We start from the raw sequence: 12,101 nt of genomic DNA, 5'->3' as shown, positions 1-12,101 counted from the left end.
ACTTCCTGGACACGCAGATGTATGTCTCATATTGGAAAAACTCAGAAGATGCTGCTTTCAGGAGATAATGGACTCTCTAACCTGTTACAATCAGAAGTTGAGCTGAAGGTAGAGTTGCGATGGACATTATGCGCATGCGTCAGAACCTGAGGGAAAGTGGACCTGAACTTCCTCTGGCTGGCCATCTGTACCTGAAAACTAGTGGAACTTGAAAAAGTTCTCTGGCTGTTCATCTGTGTGAGGACTAGTTGACCTTTAATCAATTGGCTGGCAGTTGTGTGGTCGTGCATGCGCGTGCACTCATGATGCAGACCAATTTTACTCTCATCAGTCCACAAAATATTCCTCCATTTCTCTTTACGCCAGTTGATGTGTTCTTTGGTAAATTGTAACCTCTTCTACACGTCTTTTATTTAACAGAGGGACTTTGCGGGGGGATCCTTGCAAATAAATTAGCTTCACACAGGCGTCTTCTAACTGTCACAGCACTTACAGGTAACTCCAGACTGTCTTTGATCATCCTGGAGCTGATCAATGGGTGAGCCTTTGCCATTCTGGTTATTCTTTTTTTTTTTTTTTGTCCATTTTAAAGCATTGGAGATCATTGTAGATGAACAGCCTATAATTTTTTGCACCTGCATATAAGTTTTCCCCTCTCCAATCAACTTTTTAATCAAACTACGCTGTTCTTCTGAACAATGTCTTGAATATCCCATTTTCCGCAGGCTTTCAAAGAGAAAAGCATGTTCAACAGGTGCTGGCTTCATCCTTAAATAGGGGACACCTGATTCACACCTGGTTGTTCCACAAAATTGACGAACTCACTGACTAAAGCCACACTACTATTATTGTGAACACCCCCTTTTCTACTTTTTTTACTAATAGCCCAATTTCATAGCCTTAAGAGTGTGCATATCATGAATGCTTGGTCTTGTTGCTCCTCTAAAAAAGAGAGCTTTAAATCAGAAGTGCCTGACTCCGTGGTATAACTCACAAACTCGTAGCTTAAAGCAGATAACCCGTAAGTTGGAGAGGAAATGGTGTCTCACTAATTTAGAAGATCTTCACTTAGCCTGGAAAAAGAGTCTGTTGCTCTATAAAAAAGACCTTCGTAAAGCTAGGACATCTTTCTACTCATCACTAATTGAAGAAAATAAGAACCCCAGGTTTCTTTTCAGCACTGTAGCCAGGCTGACAAAGAGTCAGAGCTCTATTGAGCTGAGTATTCCATTAACTTTAACTAGTAATGACTTCATGACTTTCTTTGCTAATAAAATTGTAACTATTAGAGAAAAAATTACTCATAACCATCCCAAAGACGTATCGTTATCTTTGGCTGCTTTCAGTGATGCCGGTATTTGGTTAGACTCTTTCTCTCCGATTGTTCTGAGTTATTTTCATTAGTTACTTCATCCAAACCATCAACATGTTTATTAGACTCCATTCCTACCAGGCTGCTCAAGGAAGCCCTACCATTATTTAATGCTTCGATCTTAAATATGATCAATCTATCTTTGTTAGTTGGCTATGTACCACAGGCTTTTAAGGTGGCAGTAATTAAACCATTACTTAAAAAGCCATCACTTGACCCAGCTATCTTAGCTAATTATAGGCCAATCTCCAACCTTCCTTTTCTCTCAAAAATTCTTGAAAGGGTAGTTGTAAAACAGCTAACTGATCATCTGCAGAGGAATGGTCTATTTGAAGAGTTTCAGTCAGGTTTTAGAATTCATCATAGTACAGAAACAGCATTAGTGAAGGTTACAAATGATCTTCTTATGGCCTCGGACAGTGGACTCATCTCTGTGCTTGTTCTGTTAGACCTCAGTGCTGCTTTTGATACTGTTGACCATAAAATTTTATTACAGAGATTAGAGCATGCCATAGGTATTAAAGGCACTGCGCTGCGGTGGTTTGAATCATATTTGTCTAATAGATTACAATTTGTTCATGTAAATGGGGAATCTTCTTCACAGACTAAAGTTAATTATGGAGTTCCACAAGGTTCTGTGCTAGGACCAATTTTATTCACTTTATACATGCTTCCCTTAGGCAATATTATTAGACGGTATTGCTTAAATTTTCATTGTTACGCAGATGATACCCAGCTTTATCTATCCATGAAGCCAGAGGACACACACCAATTAGCTAAACTGCAGGATTGTCTTACAGACATAAAGACATGGATGACCTCTAATTTCCTGCTTTTAAACTCAGATAAAACTGAAGTTATTGTACTTGGCCCCACAAATCTTAGAAACATGGTGTCTAACCAGATCCTTACTTTGGATGGCATTACCCTGACCTCTAGTAATACTGTGAGAAATCTTGGAGTCATTTTTGATCAGGATATGTCATTCAAAGCGCATATTAAACAAATATGTAGGACTGCTTTTTTGCATTTACGCAATATCTCTAAAATCAGAAAGGTCTTGTCTCAGAGTGATGCTGAAAAACTAATTCATGCATTTATTTCCTCTAGGCTGGACTATTGTAATTCATTATTATCAGGTTGTCCTAAAAGTTCCCTAAAAAGGCCTCTCTTCATTGGCTTCCTGTTAATTCTAGAATAGAATTTAAAATTCTTCTTCTTACTTATAAGGTTTTGAATAATCAGGTCCCATCTTATCTTAGGGACCTCGTAGTACCATATCACCCCAATAGAGCGCTTCGCTCTCAGACTGCAGGCTTACTTGTAGTTCCTAGGGTTGGTAAGAGTAGAATGATTGATTGATTGATTGTTGGATTTGTGAGAATCTACTGAATCTACTGGTACCTTGTTTCCCATGTAACAATAAGAAATATACTCAAAACCTGGATTATTCTTGTTAGTCACATAGCACTACTATTATTCTGAACACTACTATATATATATACATCTCCAATATGTAATCCCCAAACTGCGCACTGTGTGTGCAGAAGTAGAATCCTTCCTTTATGCAGCTCACGTAGCCCAGCAAATTAAATATAAATGGACATATGATATCAAACACTGCACATGCACAGTGTCATGACTGCTTAAACTACTCACTCAAGGAAACCACTACTTTAGCTGAATCTTTATTCTTCCAAATACATGTATATGTAACTCGATTATAATTTGAAGCTGCAGACAGCGTGTATCAGGAAGCTGCAGTCCATGCCGTATCAAATGTACATTCAGCACAAGATATTTAACCATAGATGGCAGTCTGCAAGATATTAAAAAGCTCAAACACGGTGCACGTGCAGGTACCAGGACTGCCTGCGCTGAACATGTCAAGATGTCATAAGGTAGTTCTTGAAAGGCTGGAATGAGATAAAAAGAAAAGAAACGGGCATAATAAATAATAATAAAGTAAATCTAACAAAAAAGTGGTGGGAGTGTTGTCAATTCTCCTCTGGTGCTTAATAAAAGTTTGATTTTGTGATTGTTCATCTGTTTCTATGGTAATAAAATGCAGAAAACACATTTGGGGACAGATGTAGTTTCCCCCTGTCTGTGCCCTGGTCTTAAGTGTCACTGTGTTCTGTCTGTGCCTTTTTGTTAGTGTTCTTTGTGTTCTGTCCATGTTCCTTTGTGAGTGGTTTTTGCGTCCTGTCCTCTGTCTGTGTTTTGTCTCTTCTGTCCGTGTCTCTGTGTTATCATTATTTTCCTCATGTGTCTCCTTGCTGTATCATGCTGTATTTGCTCAGTTCGTACTTTATTCACTTCTGAGTTCCATGTTAGTTTTCTGTTTTTTGTTCATGGATTTAGTTTTCGGTTATTAATTAGTTCTTCTTATAGTTTATATTTTGATTGTCTTCCTGTCTCTGTGAGGTTGGATTTTAAGGTTCCGCTATTAACCTATAAAATTATTCATGACTAGCACCTCCCTACTTAGCTGACCTAATGAAACCCTACGTACCAGCCTGGGCTCTGCATTTTCAGGGTGCAGGGCTACTTTGTGTCCCATGGGTAAATAAAAACACTACAGCTGGGACCACAGTCACAAACATTACATTAGTAACACTCTACACTGTCATGGTTTAAAATCTTGCAGGGCAGCAAGGTCCCCCTGCTCATGTCAGCATATGTCCAGGCCCGTTTGAAGTTCACCAGTGACCATCTGGATGATCCAGAGGAGGCATGGGAGAAGGTCATGTGGTCAGATGAGACCTAAATAGAGCTTTTTGGTATCAACTCACTTGCCATATTTGGAGGATGAGAACAACCCCAAGAAGACCATCCCAACCGTGAAGCATGGGGATGGAAACATCATTTTTGGGGGTGCTTTTCTGCAAAGAGGACAGGACAACTGCAGTGTATTGAAGAGAGGATGGACGGCGTCATTTGCGAGATTTTGGCAAACAACCTACTTCCCTCAGTCTTCCAGCATGACAGTGACCCCAAACACACAGCCAGGGCAACTAAGGAGGGGCTCCATAAGAAGCATTTCAACGTCCTGGAGTGGCCTGTCCAGTCTCCAGACCTGAATTCAATAGAAAATCTTTGGAGGGAAGTGAAACTCCAAACCTCAAACCTGAAAGATCTGGAGAAGATCTGTATGGAGGAGTGGACCAAAATCCCTGCTGCAGTGTGTGAAAACTTGGTCAAGAACTACAGGAAACGTCTGACCTCTGTAACTGCAAACAAAGGCTACTGTACCAAATATTAGGGTGTGTTTTTCTATCAATCAATCAATCAATTTTTTTTTTATATAGCGCCAAATCACAACAAACAGTTGCCCCAAGGCGCCTTATATTGTAAGGCAAGGCCATACAATAATTATGTAAACCCCAACGGTCAAAACGACCCCGTGTGCAAGCACTTGGCTACAGTGGGAAGGAAAAACTCCCTTTTAACAGGAAGAAACCTCCAGCAGAACCAGGCTCAGGGAGGGGCAGTCTTCTGCTGGGACTGGTTGGGGCTGAGGGAGAGAACCAGGAAAAAGACATGCTGTGGAGGGGAGCAGAGATCAATCACTAATGATTAAATGCAGAGTGGTGCATACAGAGCAAAAGAGAAAGAAACAGTGCATCGTGGGAACCCCCCAGCAGTCTACGTCTATAGCAGCATAACTAAGGGATGGTTCAGGGTCACCTGATCCAGCCCTAACTATAAGCTTTAGCAAAAAGGAAAGTTTTAAGCCTAATCTTAAAAGTAGAGAGGGTGTCTGTCTCCCTGATCTGAATTGGGAGCTGGTTCCACAGGAGAGGAGCCTGAAAGCTGAAGGCTCTGCCTCCCATTCTACTCTTACAAACCCTAGGAACTACAAGTATTCTATTTGATCAAATACTTATTTCATGCAATAAAATGCAAATTAAGTATTTAATAATCATACAATGTGATTGTCTGATTTTTGTTTGTAAGATTCTGTCTATCACAGTTGAAGTGTACCTACGATAAAAATTACAGACCTCTCTATTCTTTGTAGGTGGGAAAACTTTCAAACTCGACAGTGGATCAAATGCTTTTTTGCCTCACTGTATCAGCACTCGAGATAGTATCAATGCTATACTGATACCAACACTAGTATCCATATTTGGATTGATCTGCTCACTTTGAGAAAGGAGAAGAAGTAGGGGAGCTACTTGCTCGACACAAAAATAATACACATTTTTGATTGTGAATTAAACACTATATTGTTACATTAGGACACTGCAAATCCAAACTTTTTTGTTGTTGTTGAAAATGGGTTCATCCTTTTGCTCTATTAGTTTGAAAATTCTTCATGTATAAAACATTATGATGGTGGAAATAACTGACTTTGAATTTCCTGTGCACACAGACAGGTGTCAAAGCAAAACCTCATCAGTCAGTAATTAACCCTGACGGCCTGAGGGCCAAACACGGCCGAGCTGCAGTCTCTGCCCTGTGTTTGCTCTGCAGCTTTTGTCTAAGGTTTCATCACAACAAACCTAAGAGCAGATGTTGGCCAAATCCAACTGTTCAAACACACTGCTCACTGTGGTCATCAAAAATCAGGACAGGAGCTGATTCCACACTGAAGATGTGTTTATCATATTACACATGCAAACCAGTACAGGGAGGGAAAGATAATCCAAACCTTTGAAGGCTCTGTGTTTACACAGAGGCCAAAAATGATGTCACCAACCAATCACAGAGAGGAGTTTTTAATCGTTCAGCCTCAGGGTACAACAAGAGCTGTGATATACAGTGCATCCAGAAAGTAAATGGAAGAATTTCAAATAAACCAGGACTCTTCCTAGAGCTGGCTGCACATCTAAACTGAGCGATCAGGTGGAGAGGAACCCTAGTCAGGGAGGTGACCATGAACAGTTTGTCGCTCTGTCAGTGCTCCAGCATTACTCTGTGGAGAGAGAAGAACCTTCCAGAAGGAAAATCTTTGTCTGATGAGACATACTGTAGATTGAAGTCTTTGGTATGAATACTACAAGTCGGTGTCATGTTTTGGAGGAAACCAGGCATCATCTCTACAGTGAAGCATGGTGGTGGCAGCATCACGCTGTGGGGATGGTTTTCAGAAGCAGGAACTGGGAGACTAGTCAGGATTGAGGGAAAGATGAATGGAGCAACATACAGAAACATCCTGGATGAAAACCTGCTCCAGAGCGCTCTTGACCTCAAACTGGGGTGACGGTTCATCTTTCAGCAGGACAATGACCCTAAACCAGTGGTGTCCAAACTATTCCAGAAAGGGCAGAGAGGGTGCAGGTTTTCTTTGCAGCCACTGACTCCAGCAGGTGATTTCACTGATGAACTGAAATCACCTGCTGAAGCCAATGGCTGCAAGGAAAACCTGCACCCTCTCTGCCCTTTCTGGAATAGTTTGGACACCACTGCCCTAAACACACAGTCAAAGGAGTGGCTTCAGGACAACTCTGCGAATGTCCTTGAGAGCCCAGCCAGAGCCCAGACCTGAATTTGAGTGAACATCTCTGGAGAGATCTGAAAATGGCTGTGCACAGATGCTTCCCATCCAGCCTGATGGAGCTTGAGAGGTGCTGCAAAGAGGAATGGACCAAACTGCCTAAAGATAGTTGCACCATGCTTCTGGCATCATATTCAAGAAGAATTGTAGCTGTAATTGCTGCTAAAGGTGCATCAATAAAGTATTGAACAAATGGGTGAATACTTATGTACATGTGATTTCTTAGTTTTTCATTTTTAATACATTTTCAAAAAATTCAAAAAAGCTTTTTTTCATGTTGTCATTCTGTGAACATCAGATCGCAAAGAGAAAGAGCGAGAGAGAGAGAGAGAGAGAGAGAGAGAGAGAGAGAGCGGTGTCTCTCTCTGCGCCTTTTTTTTCAAGGTGTTTCTGATCACTGGGTGCTGTGGCTGTGTGGTTCAAGCAGTTAGTCACACCCGCGCGCATGCACAAAATCAAATAAAATCAAATCAATTTTATTTATATAGCACCAAATCAGAACAAACAGTCGCCCCAAGGCGCTTTATATTGTAAGGCAAAAGCCATACAATAATTACAGAAAAACCCCAACGGTCAAAACGACCCCCTATGAGCAAGCACTTGGCGACAGTGGGAAGGAAAACAAAAGGACTGTCTCGTACATAATTCAGCGAATGAAATGTATGCAGCCATTTGTGATAACACTGGGTTTTCTGTTTTCATATGTCACACCTCTGTGGAGGTGTGACAAAGCTGTTCACACATGAATATTTGCTGCTGCTGGAATGTCTTCCACACTTGACACTCAAAGTCACGCTTCTGTAAACTGCCGCCTGGTTTGCACAAACCGATGCACACGTTTACTCTGAGAGATCACTGCAGATGACATGAAATATTATTACGTCCTGTCAGTCCTCAGCAGCTCCACAGCAACGAGGCTGATTGTGCTCCTGCAAACCCCCCTGCTGCGAACAAATACAAAGCCATCAAGATCACCTCCTCAGAACTTTTGAGCTGTCAGACTGAAACAGCCAGCAGGCTCTTCTCTCTGCATGGGCTGGAGGACAGCAAGCCCTTCAGACTTCATGGACAGAATGCTGCAGCTCCTGAGAGGACACTGGCTGGACTTTTTGTGCAGCAACTCTCTCCTCAGGTGCACGCAGCACTGGCCAACACCATGATGATGGACTGCCGTGCACTGGCGGAAGAGGCCAACAAATTCTTCCTGGCTGGCCAGCACCACCACCACATGACAGCAGCCGCACTCGCCACATCACACACAGCGGCAGAAGCCCCACACCACACACCAGCACCACCTGCAGAGGAGCTGCATCTCTCCTCCACAGCAGCACTCACAAACCGGCTTCTGTTCTGTATGAAAACATTCAGCTGGTCGAATGAAATCGAATTAAACTCTAACATTACAAAAACTAAGCAAATGATAAGAAACCGTCAAGAATGACAGCAAATCAGAATACGGACAAATGGAGGTTTTTGCGGCATTCAGTCAAATTTCTCAACAGTTTAAAAAACCTGCGGAAGCGCCAGCTGCAGCATGCCAATGAAAGTCAATGAGAGTCCAGATTTCTTGTTTCATTTGGGCTTCTTTGTCCTTCGTTAAGTGCCGTGTGACCAGGTCTTGAGGCTGCATAAAATGTGGAAAAAAGTGAAGCGCTGTGAATACTTTCTGGATGCACCGTGAGTATCACAGTGCTGTACAGATATGAAGCAGCAGAGCAACACACCAGGTTGAGAATATAGAATATAGAAAAGAATTCCTATTTTTTTTCCATCAATCTCTTTATTGAATTCTGAACAAAATATTAGAACACACATAAGTCCCCTTCACATACCAAAATACCAGAACATGAGCACACAGAAACAACAAAATAAACAAACACAATAATAATAATAACAAAAGAAAATATATATGTATAAAAACAACAACAAAAAAACCAAATAATGATTAATTAATTCCAAGTTGTGGGTGACGGTCCAAAAACTGCTGCCCTGCCATTCGTAGCAAAAAGATGGAGCAGTAAATCTATTCGGGATAATCTGGGAAAGCCAGCTTCCCAACATATTCAAAAAAAGGGTCCCACGTCTTTGAAAATTTAGCCTGGGAGCCCTTTAACAAATGCCTAATTTTTTCCAGTTTGGCAAAGTAAAGGACATCCCTAATCCAGTGAATGTGTGATGGAGGTGTAGGAGATTTCCATTTCAGAAGTATCAAATGCCTTGCTAGTAAACTAACAAAGGCTATTAATGTCTTTTGCTCTGTAGACAATGACATTGTGACAGAAGTTACACCAAAAAGTGCCGTGACAGCATCAGGCACTATTATCTTTCCTGTGACCTCATTTAAAGAGTCAAAAAAATTTTTGCCAATAAGTTGTCAGGACAGGGCAAGACCAGAACATATGTATGCGTGTTGCCGCTGCCTGATGACAGCGGTCACAAGTCGGGTCAATATTGTCAAACATCTTAGAGAGCCTGGTCTTAGTCAAGTGAGTCCGATGTAAAATTTTACACTGGATCAATCCATGTTTGGCACAGATAGAGGAGTGGTGTACCTTGTCCAGAACACTCTCCCACATATTCTCAGTAAATGCAGACCCCAAATCTTCCTCCCAAAGTGCTTTAATTGACGACAAAGAGACCAATCAAAGTGAGTGAATCTGACCGTAAATAAATGAGATCATACAGAACAGAAAGTGCAGCTGGGATTGACACGGAGAAGTCAGTAATAAATAAAAGAAGGTCATCTGCATATAGAGACACTTTCTGTTCTCGCCCACAACTGACAATGCCTTTAATGTGTAGGTCACCATGAAGCGCAATGGAAAGAGGCTCAACTGCCATGGTGAATAAAAGAGGACACACCCTTGGCGTGTCGAACGATAAAGAGAAAAGCAGGACTGATTATTGTTTGTCCTAACTGAAGCTGAAGGGAATGAGTATAAAAGCTTCACCCAAGAAATAAAATTTTCCTTAAAACCAAATTTCCACAAAGTATAAAATAAATATGATCACTCAACGCGGTCAAAGGCCTTCTCCGCAGCTAAAGAAATAATTGCTTGAGGTAAGGCTGTTGATGGGAGATTATAAACAGTATTAAAGAGCCTCCTCAAATTAAAAAAGAGTGCCTATTTTTGACAAACCCTGTTTGATCAGGTGAGATGATACTTGGAAGAACAGTTTCTAAGCGAAGAGCAAGCATTTTAGACAAAATTTTAAAATCCACATTTAATAAACTAATCGGTCTGTAAGACGAGCAACTAAGCGGGTCCTTGTCCTTTTTCAAGATAAGAGAAATTGGTGCCTGATTAAGTGTGGGGGGAAGTTTACCAGTCAGAAAAGATTAATTAAAAATATCAATCAGAACCGGGGCTAGCTTGTCTTGAAAACACCTATAAAACTCTACGGGAAAGCCGTCTGGCCCTGGACATTTGCCAGACTGCATCGCCTTAAGAGCACCCGAAAGTTCTAGAGCGGTTATTGAGGTTTCCAATTGATCTACCATATCCAATTTGACATGGTCCCTTAGTTATGCTGCTCCCTTAGTTATGCTGCTATAGACTTAGACTGCTGGGGGGTTCCCATGATGCACTGAGTGTTTCTTTCTCTTTTTGCTGTGTATGCACCACTCTGCATTTAATCATTAGTGATTGATCTCTGCTCCCCTCCACAGCATGTCTTTTTCCTGGTTCTCTCCCTCAGCCCCAACCAGTCCCAGCAGAAGACTGCCCCTCCCTGAGCCTGGTTCTGCTGGAGGTTTCTTCCTGTTAAAAGGGAGTTTTTCCTTCCCACTGTCGCCAAGTGCTTGCTCACAGGGGGTCGTTTTGACCGTTGGGGTTTTTACGTAATTATTGTATGGCCTTGCCTTACAATATAAAGCGCCTTGGGGCAACTGTTTGTTGTGATTTGGCGCTATACAAGAAAAAAGTTGATTGATTGATTTGGCGCTATATAAATAAAATTGATTGATTGATTGATTGATGAGGGATTTCTAAACGAGAAAAGAAGCGATCAAAATCTTGCTTTCCAGCATTTATCTCTGATGTATATAATGAAGCAAAATAAGCTCTAAATTCATCATTTATTCTGGGTCTATTGTGGTGCCTAAAGATGTGGCAATTTCGGGAATCTGATGAGAGGATATGGTCTGCCGTAACTGATGTGCCAACATTATACCTGCTTTATCCCCCTGTTCAAAGTATGCACTACTAGTCTTAAGTAACAACTCAACCGCATGATCCGCAGCCAATGTATTAAATTCTGACTGAGTCGTAAGACGTTCTTTGTATAAATCCGGAGTTGGAGAAGTGACATATACAGAATCTAATAAGAGATAAGAGATAAGAGATAATTTGACCTCTAATGTAAGCTTTTAGCGTCTCCCATAGAACCAACGCAGAGACATCAGGGGTCCTGTTGGTACTCAAAAACACATCAATTTGGCTGGAGACCCTATCTACAAATTTTTCATCTGATAGTAAACGTGTATTTAGACGCCGGGGCCGCGCAGTCGAACCAGACCTTTAAACCTAATGTTAAGTACAACCGGAGAATGGTCTGAAATAACCATTGGTTCATAAGAGCAAGAGGTAGGAGTGAGACATGGAAGAAATCTACTATCTAATAAGAAATAATCAATCTGAGTAAATGTGCAGTACACAGAAGAGAAGAAGGAAAATGCCTTGCCTGTAGGATTTAATCCTACAGGCAAGGCATTTGCCTTCTTCTCGCCAAGGATCTGAAATTGAAAAATTCTCCATAAAGTCTTTAACAACTTTAGCTGATTTTGAAAAAACTGCCACGTTACTAGAGGAACAGTCAAGATCTGGGTTCAACCAACAGTTAAAGTCCCCACCTAAGATGAGTAAGTGGGAGGACATGTCTGGAAGGGCAGAAAAAAGTTTCATAAAAAACTCAGCATCATCCCAATTTGGGGCATACACATGAACTAAAATCAATTGGGTGCCGTATAAACTGCCTGTAACTATCAGATATCTACCATTAGAGTCGGAAACCACTTCAGAACAAACAAAAGGAATTGATTTATGAACTAAGATGGCAACGCCCCAGGACTTACTATAAAATGATGAGTAATATGTCTGACCAATCCACCTATTTTTAATTTGAGAATGAGGGGTAGCTTTTGTGTCTCTTGCAGATAAATAATATGTGCTCCTAAGTTTCTAAGATGATTTAATACCTTAGTACGCTTCACAGGGGGGTTCAGGC

The sequence above is a fragment of the Thalassophryne amazonica genome, chromosome 10, assembly GCF_902500255.1.
Source record: "Thalassophryne amazonica chromosome 10, fThaAma1.1, whole genome shotgun sequence".
Taxonomy (NCBI): domain Eukaryota; kingdom Metazoa; phylum Chordata; class Actinopteri; order Batrachoidiformes; family Batrachoididae; genus Thalassophryne; species Thalassophryne amazonica.
Note: the sequence above shows the minus strand (reverse complement) of the source record.